Source organism: Rutidosis leptorrhynchoides, chromosome 3, assembly GCF_046630445.1.
Source record: "Rutidosis leptorrhynchoides isolate AG116_Rl617_1_P2 chromosome 3, CSIRO_AGI_Rlap_v1, whole genome shotgun sequence".
NCBI classification, from domain to species: Eukaryota; Viridiplantae; Streptophyta; class Magnoliopsida; order Asterales; family Asteraceae; genus Rutidosis; species Rutidosis leptorrhynchoides.
In genome coordinates, this window is record NC_092335.1 from 370,797,213 (window position 1) to 370,808,298 (window position 11,086).

The 11,086-nt window shown below is 34.2% G+C and overlaps 1 non-coding gene across 1 annotated transcript; it reads left to right on the forward strand.

Moving 5' to 3' along the window:
• Positions 1-9,907: 9,907 nt before the first annotated feature.
• LOC139903606 (small nucleolar RNA R71) lies at positions 9,908-10,014 on the forward strand. Its single transcript, XR_011778416.1, has one exon. It is a non-coding gene; the product is annotated as a small nucleolar RNA R71 (small nucleolar RNA).
• The last annotated feature ends 1,072 nt before the right edge of the window (positions 10,015-11,086 follow it).

Below are 11,086 nucleotides of genomic sequence, written 5' to 3' on the forward strand. Positions count from 1 at the left end.
TATCCTTTCTGGGGATCTGATTCATTAGTCTTATCCAGCTAATTTGCATGGTGTCCTCCCCATTTTACGAGACAGATCCTCTCATGGTTAGGATAAGTGTGACCACTTGGCGACCCTGTTTTATGCTGAGGTCCGTGGATTTCCTGCTGATTTTAGAGATGACTTTTCTAGATTTTTTGTCAACCTACAGCTGGTCTGGACGACAACTTCATGACCTAAATCAAGAAGCGCGTTTCTTTTTTGGAAGACTTTACTTCCTTTTAATGATGAAATTGATTCATCGTGTAGATCCATCTTTCTTACAGTAAATCGGGTAAAAATTTTTAGTTTAGTCCAAAGCAAAAGTATCTTTAATATGTGACATATGTTTAAAATAACTTGGTAAATTTTCCCACACTTGGCTTTTATTTTTCCTTTTTATTGTCCTCTATTCCATTTTAAATGAATTTTAACATTTTGGTTTGTTTCTCAATTTATGTCCTTTCCGAGGTAACAATAATTTCGGTGTTAACAACTAGTTTTATCTTTCATAAATATGTATAAACATGTTTTTGAGTTCATTTAATTGAAAATTTTGAAAATTTTTACTAGAATTGGGTAGTCAGTATATAAGACTAGGGCTGTTCTTTATTATCAGAGAGCACTAGATTCTAATACAACTACTGCTTTACTAGTATTTTTAATGGCAACCAAGTGTTTAAGATAAAAATTTTAAAAATCCGAAAGAGTTTAACCCCTTCCCATACTTAAGATCTTACAATGCCCTCATTTGCAAGAAATCAGTAACAATTTAAATTATTGAGGCTGATTAGCGTATAAAAATGATTAAATTTTACCAAAGTTTCCAAACATATTGTTGTTTGTGTTGAATGATAAATGGTGCATATCATTTGTTGATTCCGTCTTGTCGTTATTTCACATATATTTTGCATCTTGTCGTCAAAATTAGTTGCTTTTGCTGAACTTAATGCCAGTATTTGAAAATGCGTTATTTTACCCTGTTGTGTACATAAGATAAACTGCAAACATATATACATATTTTTGAAGTTTGGTATATTACCCCACATTCAAAAATTATTAAAATCTAATAATAAAAGTTAGAAAATTATAAAAACTATTACAATACCAACATAAGTGCTAAATGTAGTAACATTACAAAAATAAAATAAATAAAACTAAATAAACTAGGGTTGTTACTGATACCAGTAAGGGTTCCATGCATAACCGTATGTGTTATAGAATGCTTCAGCTGAGTTATAAGTAGGATACGGTGGTTGCATCTCTATAGACCAGGGAGGAAATATGGGCATTGGAGTAGGAATATAGTTTCTACCTACATGTTGGCAATGAGCTATGATTTGGTTTTGATGAACTTGCCAATCTTCAAATGCTCGATGTCTAGCATTTTCATACTCTTGTGAAGCTATAAACCTTTGCTTTTCTGTCATTTCATTTCCCCCTCCCACATTACCTGGCTGTTGATTTCTCTCAACCTGTGGATGTCTTCCATTATATCTTACTGCGGCGTTATTTCGCCTCTTCAAAACCTTAGCACCATGATATACATTTAAACCAATTGTATCGTGCGGTTCTGATTCTTCGATTAATAATCCCCCCCGACTTATATCCACATCGAGATACTCAGCAATTAATGTAATAAATATACCACCTCCTATTATACTTTGCGGTCTCATCCCCCTAACCATAGCTGATAAATAATAACCCACACAATAAGGTATACTTACGGCGCTTTGTGGGTCTCGAATACACATGTGGTAAAATAAATCTTGCTCATTTACCTTTTCCTTATTTTTACCTCGCTGTGTAATCGAGTTCGCTAGAAACCTTTGAATTACTCTTAACTCAGCTCTATCTATATCCAAATAAGAGTAATTTCCCCCTTTAAATCGGTGATGGCTAGTCATTTGACTCCATACACCATGCGTATCAAAACTTTCATCTATCCTCCTACCATTTAATATCAACCCTCAACAATCGGCAGATGCTAGCTCCTCAGGCGTATATATACGTAAGGCCTGAGCCATGTCTAGTAGAGACATGTGGCGCATCGAACCTCCTAACAAAAATCTAATAAAAGATCGATCGGTTAAACTAGCTACCCGATCATTTATTTCTATACACACAATAATTCTTCACACCATACTTTATATACAGGTCTACGCATGTTGAATAATCGTACCCAATCGTTAAAAGTAGAATTACCATACCTTTGAGTAAGTAATTCCCTAATTGGCTCGGCCAATTCTACGGCTTCTAACGGTTCCCATTCTATTACCTTAGGTACTTCAACAGCTTTAGAATAAAGAGTGTGCAAGTTCCTTTGGTATTTTGGATAATCTATCCAACGTCTGTCTAATCTCAAGTTCGGGTGCAAATTTTCCACGTGCATATCTGAAAATGTCATAACTGGATGAGGTATATCTTGTTTGTAATAGTTATCAACATCCTGTTGTTCCGCATTCTTAGGAGGAGCAATGCGAGCTTGGGATGGAGATTCACCCCTTTCAGTCTGCAAAACACATCAAACACAATTTTTGTGCATCCAAATATGCATTAGTGTCAGCAAAATCATCAATCAAAATAATTACAATGACATGTTCAATTTATATCAAACTTATGCTTATTTTCATATTTTTATCAAATCTACACTTTTTCAAATAAGTATATATGAAAATGTTTGCCAAGTTCATAAGCATTCAACTCAAATAACATGTCAAAATAATCATTATTAGCAATTAAACAAGTTTCAAATGGCATTATCTCTCAAAAATCAAGTTCATGAATATTAGACTTGAAAAAGTCCATTTTAATTCTCAAAAATCATGTTTAGGCTCAAAGTTTGGATCATTTAATTACCTAAACATGTTACACTACTTAATTTAGCAATAATTCATGACAAAAATCGGCGATAACCTATTTATATCAAAAAGCCCCAAATTGCTCAAGAACACAAACCCTAGATTACTCAAAATTTGAAGTTTAAGGCTTCTAATCATGTTAAATAGCATCAATCTAGGTTATACAAGTATAATACATAAGCAATTTAAGCATAATTACACTAAAAAGCATCAAAATTGAATTGGGTATAAATTTGCTCAAGAACACTAAATTTTCGGATTAAAGGGTGTTTTGGTGTTGAAATTTACCGTTTTCTTGAGTAATTCCTTGATAGCATCCTTCTCAACATGATTTTGTAAAAGATTTAATGAAAAATGGCCAAAAAATTCGATTTTTGTGTGTGCTTTTCGTTGGTTCTTCGCAGTATTTTGGTGTGGTTGTGTGGACTGATCTGTTTCTGCCATTTTATTTTTTTTTCTGGATTTTGTAACCTCCGCGAGACGCGGCACTTTTGTTCTTCAAACTCAGCAAGTCTCGGAGTTTGACATTTTTTTTTTTATAAAAACCTTAACTTATAAAACAATTAATTAATTAATTTTAAAATTTTTTTTCCCTTGTTATTTAGGACGAGGTCGTTTCGGATCGATGTCCTAGTCCGTCCCTCGACAAAATTTTAAAATTTGTCTATTTAAAGCGCGGTTTTAAAAGCAAAGATTTTTTTTGGGTTTTTTAATTTTTTTGGCATAATTTAAATCAATAAGATAAATAATGATAATAAAAGTTCTCGTCCCTCCCTCGGGTAGAGCAATTTCGGTTCAATGACCTAGTCTTCAACTCACGACGAATTTTAAAAATCATATTTTTAACTTAGCGAAATAAAGTAAATTTTTGTCTTTAAATTCACACCAAACTTAAATTTAAAATGCATAAAATTAAAAATTCATATTTTAAAATTAAAAATTCACACCAAACTTTAAATTATATTTTTGTTTTTATACATGAGAAACTTATATTAAAAATATTAATTTTTCAAATATTTACAATTTTAAATATATTGATTTAATTTTAACAAGTTTACAATATTATTTTAATATTAATTTTAAAAAGAAAGTAAAAATAAAATTAAAAATCTTTTTGGCTTTTATCCCACTTTAATCAATCAAATATTATCAAAAATATGCGCCCCTCTTTTCGGTAAAGTAATTTCGGTTCCATGACCTAATTTAACTCATGACGAATTTTTGAAATATTTTGGGTTGATTGATTAAAGATATTTATACCTTAAGAATAAACGTTAAATTTCGCAGTGATGTAATAAATTTTTTTTGCATGATATCAACAATTTCGGTCGCAAGACCTAATTTTATTGAATACCAATTTAATACTTTATAGCGAACAAATTAGCGTTTATTATCAAAAGGTTAAAAAAAAAATGAAAACTGTACAAACTTACCTGTGAAATATATTTCTTAGTGATATGCTCTAGCCCACTCATAAGATAGTCGGACTAATTGGTTTTCCATGGTTACATAGGCGTAACCTCGAGCATTTAATGTTTTTTCTTCTAAACATATGAACGGTTCGTCTCTGCATAGAGTAACAAATTCGGTATTTGAATAGGTTTGATTATTTGAACATTTACCTTCGTGTGACCATTTTCCGCATTTGTGACATTTTTCAAGGTGTCGTGCTCTCCTTTTCGCTGCGGATTTTGATTTTCCTTTACCAAATTGTAACTTATTATCTTCGCATCTGGATTCTTTTCTTACTCCGTCCAATTTACCTCTGATTAATGATACTATTTCACTTGGAAGTGTGTCATTATTACGTTTAGTGATCAAAGCGTGTAGCATTAGACCATGGTTTAGTTCACAGGAAGTCTTCATTTCGTAACACCTAAAAAAAATAAAAATTCAGAATGGGGGGAGAAGACTAGTTCTTTAGGGTCTGCTAGGGAAAGACCATTAGGGTTCCATTTTCGAGAACTACACGAAAACAGAAAATCTAACTCTAACAGAAATACATATTTATCCTTAAAAGACTTGATTCTCCCCACACTTAGTTAGCTGTGGTGTCGAAATTGTTATTAACTTCGTTGTCGACTTCCATCGGACTATCTATGTAGTGTTTAACTCTGTGACCATTAACCTTAAATTCAATCCCATTTGAATTTATTAATTCTATTGTTCCGTATGGGAAAACTCTGTTGACTATGAATGGTCCAGACCATCTTGATTTCAATTTTCCAGGAAATAGCTTGAATCGTGAATTGAAAAGAAGAACTTTGTCTCCTTCTTTAAATTCTTTTGAACTTCTGATTCTTTTATCATGCCATTTCTTCGTTCTTTCTTTATAGATTAACAAATTTTCGTATGCTTCATGTCTTAATTCTTCTAATTCGTTTAATTGACTTAATCTTAGATGTCCGGCTTCATGTAAATCAAGATTACATGTCTTCAAAGCCCAAAATGCTTTGTGTTCAATTTCTACTGGAAGATGACATGCTTTTCCATAAATGAGTTTAAAAGGTGTGGTACCAATTGGAGTTTTGTAGGCTGTTCTAAAAGCCCAGAGTGCATCCTTCAATTTTATGGGCCATTCCTTCGGATTTGATCCTACGGTTTTCTCTAGAATACATTTTAAAGCTCGGTTGATATTTTCAACTTGTCCACTTGTTTGTGGATGATAAGCGGTGGAGATTTTATGAGTTACTCCATATCTTTTAAGAACTTTCTCAAGTTGATTATTACAGAAATGAATACCCCGATCACTTATTAAAGCTTTCGGTGTTCCAAACCTTGCAAAAAGACTTTTTAAAAAGTTGACTACAACTCGTGCATCGTTAGTTGGGAGAGCTTGTGCTTCTGCCCATTTAGATACATAATCAATGGCTACGAGAATATAGAGATTATTATGAGATTTTGGAAATGGACCCATAAAGTCAATACCCCAAATGTCAAATACTTCACATACTTGAATGACATTTTGTGGCATTTCATCACGTTGACTTATTTTTCCGGCCCTTTGACAAGCATCACAGGATTTGCAAAGAAGGTGTGCGTCTTTGTAAATTGTTGGCCAATAAAATCCAGCATCATAAACTTTTCTTGCTGTGAGTTGAGGCCCATAATGCCCTCCTGTTGGTCCTGTGTGACAATGGTTTAAAATTTTACTAGCTTCATCTCCAAATACACATCGGTGTATTATTCCATCGGGACAATTTTTAAACAAATGTGGATCTTCCCAGAAATAATGTTTTATATCACTGAAGAATTTCTTTCGTTTTTGGTACGACAATCCTTTTTCAAGGAATCCACATACTAAGTAGTTTGCATAGTCTGCAAACCATGGAATTTCATTATAATCTATCTTCAATAGATATTCATCACGAAAGTTGTCTTGTATGGCCGATTCATTTAGAACTTCTAAATCAGGACTTTCAAGACGAGAAAGATGATCAGCGGCGAGATTTTCTGCTCCTCTTTTATCTCGGATTTCAATATCAAACTCTTGTAAGAGTAAGATCCAACGGATTAATCTTGGTTTGGCATCTTGTTTCGAAAATAGGTATCTAAGAGCAGAATGGTCAGTATAGACCACCGTTTTAGCTAGTACGAGATATGAACGAAATTTGTCAAAAGCCAAGACAATAGCAAGGAGTTCTTTTTCAGTAGTTGTATAATTCGTTTGTGCTCCTTGTAATGTCTTACTAGCATAATAAATATGTTGAAATCATTTTTCAATCCTTTGTCCTAAAACGGCTCCCATTGCAAAATCACTTACATCGCACATTAGTTCGAATGGTAGATTCCAATTTGGTGTTATCATGATCGGCGCATTAGTGAGTTTCTCTTTAAGAATATTAAAAGATTTGATGCATTCATCTGAAAAGATGAATGGAGCATCCTTTTCTAGGAGTTTATTTATAGGAGTGGCAATTTTAGAAAAATATTTTATGAAACGTCGATAAAAACCGGCATGCCCTAGAAAACTCCTAACTCCTCTAACATTGGTGGGATGTGAAAGTTTAGCAATTACATCTACTTTAGCTCTATCCACTTCAATTCCTTCCTTTGAAATTTTATGTCCAAGAACGATGCCTTCTTTAACCATGAAATGACATTTCTCCCAATTAAGTACTAGATTTGATTGTTCACATCTAATAAGCATTCGTTCAAGATTAGCTAGACATGTTTCAAATGTATCACCGAAGATTGAAAAGTCATCCATGAAAACTTTCATGCATTCTTCTATCATGTCGTGAAAAATCGCCATCATGCACCTTTGAAAGGTTGCAGGGGCGTTGCAAAGTCCAAATGGCATGCGTTTGTAAGCAAAAGTACCATAAGGGCACGTGAATGTGGTTTTCTCTTGATCTTCGGGTGCTATTGGAATTTGAAAATATCCGGAAAAACCATCAAGAAAACAATAGTAACTATTTCCGGCTAATCTTTCCAACATTTGATCAATAAAAGGTAAGGGAAAGTGATCTTTTCTGGTGGCGTCATTTAATTTTCTATAATCAATACATACACGCTATCCTGTTACAGTCATAGTAGGAATAAGCTCATTTTTCTCATTTGTGATGACAGTCATGCCACCCTTCTTAGGCACGCATTGAACTGGGCTTACCCATGGACTATCAGAAATTGGATAAATTAAACCTACATCTAGCAGCTTAATACTACCTCCGTCCCACTACAAGTGTCCACTTACTTTTTGCACATAGTTTTAGGAAATCCCACTAACTCCATTCTCAACCAATCAGAAATCTTCTCTCTCTCCAGAATAACCTCTTCTCATTGGTTGAAACACAAAGTGGACACTTGAAATGGGACATCCTAAAATGGAAATGTGGACACTTGTAGTGGGACGGAGGGAGTAATTTCTTTCTTAACAACATCTTGCATATTAGGATTTAGTCTCCGTTGGCGTTGCACATACGTTTTATGACCTTCTTCCATAAGGATTTTATGTGTGCAATACGAAGGACTTATTCCTTTAATATCATGAATCTTCCATGCAATGGTTGGTTTATGAGCTTTTAATACAGAAATGAGTTGAGATTTTTCATTTTCAGTAAGAGAAGACGATATTATTACAGGTAATTCAGATTCACCATGTAAATAAGCGTATTCCAAATGGTTTGGAAGTGGCTTTAACTCTAATGTCGGAGGTTCTTCTATCGATGATTTATATCGATATATGTCTTCTTCTTTTAGCATTTGAATTTCTTCTGTTGTTGGTTCATATCCATTAGCTATAAGTGTAGCTAACATTTCAGCTTCATCAATTGGTTCAGTTCCTTCTCCTAAAGAACATACTCCTGTTCCTTGTAATTCTGGAAATTCTTCTAACAATTCTGCATGTGAATCTATAGTTTGATTATAATTGCATGTATCATCTGCAGATTGCGGTTGTTGCATTGCTCTTTCAACTGAAAAGGTAACACTCTCGTCCTCTATACTTAGGGTCAGTTTCTTACCAAACACGTCTATCATTGCTTTAGCCGTGTTTAAGAATGGTCTTCCTAATATGAGAGGAACTTGAGAATCTTCTTCCATATCCAGAACAACAAAATCTACTAGAAATACTAAAGTACCAACTTTAACTAGCATGTTCTCCATTATCCCTCTAGGATATTTTATTGATCTATCGGCTAGTTGTATACTTATTCGTGTTGGTCTCAATTCTCCAAGGTCTAGTTTAGTGTATAGTGAATACAGCATTAAATTTATACTAGCACCTAAGTCTGCCAATGCTTCTATTGAACTAAGACTACCCAGAAAACATGGAATTGTGAAACTTCCTGGATCTGATAGTTTTTCTGGTATCTTATTCAATAGCACTGCTGAACAATTAGCATTCATAGTAACAGCCGAGAGTTCTTCCATTTTCTTTCTATTTATGATCAAATCTTTCAAGAATTTAGCATATCTAGGCATTCCTGAAATCACATCAATGAAAGGAAGATTTACATTTATCTGTTTAAACATATCCAAGAATTTGGATTGCTCGGCTTCAAGTTTCTTTTTTTTTCATTTTATTCGGGTAAGGAAGTGGTGGTTGGTATGGTTTAACATAAGGTTTAGCCTTAACTGTGTTATCTTCATTAACCTTTTCAACTACCGGTTCTGTTTCCTTATCTTGTTCAGGTTGTGGTTCTTGTGGAGTAGGAATAGCTTCATCAGAAGTTACAGGTATTTCAGGTGGTTTAAGTGTTGTACCACTTCTTATGGTAATGGCTTTAGTTGTTTCATTCCGGGGGTTAGCATTTGTATCACTGGGTAAACTTCCCGGTTTTCTTTCACCTATTAACCTTGCTAGGTTACTTACTTCTTGTTCCAAATTTTGAATAGAAGCTTGTTGATTTCTAAATGCTTGAGCATTTTGTTCATTAGTTTGTTTCTGAGATGTGAAAAACTGCGTTTAAGTTTCAACTAGCTTCGTCATCATATCTTCTAAATTTGGCTTTTTATCATCGGTTTGTGGTTTGTTTTGAAAATTAGGTCTTTGCTGGTTGTAAGTATTATTGGATACTTGTTGATTGCTAGGACCTTGTTGGTTGTTGTATGGAACATTTCGGTTATAATTCTGGTTTTGATTGTAGATTGGTCTTGGCGGTTGATAATTATTCTAATAATTATTTCCAGGCCTTTGGTTTAGATATGAAACATTCTCTCTTTGTTCCATTGTTAGTTCAATACCGAGACAATCTTTTGTCAAATGTGGTCCTCCACACTGCTCACAACTAATTCGTATTGAGTGTATATTCTTAGTCATCTTTTCCATTCGTCTCTCAACATCATCTATCTTTGCGGAAATAGAATCTAAGTCATGGCTAGAATCAGCTCTAGCTGCTTTAGATGATCTAACGATATCTTTTTCTTGGTGCCACTCATGTGAGTGGGAAGCAGTGTTATCAATAATTTTGTAAGCATCAGTTTCGGTTTTCTTCATAATAGAACCACCAGCTGCTGTATCGATGTCTTTCCTTGTAGTGATGTCGCATCCTTGGTAGAATATTTGTACTATTTGACAGGTGTCTAAACCATGTTGCGGACATCCTCTCAATAACTTTCCAAATCTGGTCCATGCCTCATATAGAGTTTCATTTGGTTTCTGTGTGAACGTAACAATTTCTTCTTGAAGTCTCACAGTTTTAGATGCTGGAAAGAATTGTTTAAGAAATTTTTCAACTAAAACATCCCATGTATCAATCGCCCCTTCAGGTAACGATTCCAACCAATCTTTGGCTTCTCCCTTTAAAGTCCAGGGAAATAACATGAGATATATCTGTTCATCCTCCACTTCTCTTATTTTAAATAGAGTGCAGATCCTATTAAAGGTACGAAGATGTTCATTTGGATCTTCCTTCGGCGCACCACTAAATTGGCATTGATTAGTCACCATGTGTAGAATTTGTCCTTTGATTTCATAATCTGGCACATTAATGTCTGGATGAGTAATTGCGTGGCCTTGGCCAGTGCGTTTAGCTCTCATTCGGTCTTCCATACTTAGAGGTTCCAGATTTTTCATGATTGAATTTGTTGAATCTGAATCACTAGAGGATTCTGATTTAATGGTTCGTTCCTCAACAATCTCTGTTTGAATGATTTGTGGTTCCGGAGGAAAAATTAATGGTTCAGGATCTATGAATCGTCCCTGAATATTCTCCGGATTCTCAATTGTGAGGTCGGGTTCAAAAAATGGATTATCGGAAATTTGAATTGGAGTACTTGGTCGACTGGATGACGATTCTAAAGAAAAATCAACGGCGGTAATATTTGCTAGACGTCTCGATCGAGTTACAGGTGGTGAACGTACAAAAGGTGGTGAACGTCTTGCTCGGTGCATTCACTGAATATCCTATTAGTTTTTAAAAGAAAAAAAAAATTATATAAGTTATCCAATTAATAGACTTTTCTGATTTTGCCCACGTTTCGAATAGCCAAAAGATGCAGCAGAGGGGCGGGATTCGTTTGGTCTCAATATAATTGAGTACTGTTTGGCTCCAATAACCCGGTCCACGTACAAATCCAACTATTACTACGAACCAGAAAATTTTTATGTCTATCAATTTAACCTCTTAAAATAAATTTTCGTAATTTTAAGAAATTTAGATAAGAAGTAGAATAAAAATCTATGTCCTAAAAACTAGAATAGCGAGAAATAAGAAAGAAAAAGTGCGCGTCGAAAAAGGTCGAAAAAAAAAGGGTTGAAAAAT